General features: G+C 26.9%; 1 long non-coding RNA gene across 1 annotated transcript; it reads left to right on the plus strand.

Annotated features, from left to right (window-relative positions):
• Window positions 1–279, plus strand: LOC113464136 (uncharacterized). The gene is made up of 3 exons (XR_003388970.1): window positions 1–22; window positions 109–180; window positions 267–279. It is a non-coding gene; the product is annotated as an uncharacterized LOC113464136 (long non-coding RNA).

The following is a 279-nucleotide window of genomic DNA, read 5'->3' on the forward strand; positions in this document are numbered from 1 at the left end:
AATATTCAGAAATTCGTATATTGTAAGTACATGCATTATTTTTATCTACTGCTATACCTCCTTAATGATGATGCATAAATAAAATGATGACGACATAATAATTTTTAGATATTTAGACAATTCTGGTATATATACAATTGAGAAGGGTGCTTTCCTAAATTTAACAAAGTTATTCTGGCTGTAAGTATAGATGTAATAATAAGATCTGTTATTCTTTCTTTAACGAATATTTAAGAATTGCTTCCAAATATAATTATCGTGAACAGAGCTTTGGATCAC

This window comes from Ceratina calcarata, unplaced genomic scaffold (genome assembly GCF_001652005.2).
Source record: "Ceratina calcarata isolate Rehan_Ccalc_2016 unplaced genomic scaffold, ASM165200v1 scaffold26742, whole genome shotgun sequence".
NCBI classification, from domain to species: Eukaryota; Metazoa; Arthropoda; class Insecta; order Hymenoptera; family Apidae; genus Ceratina; species Ceratina calcarata.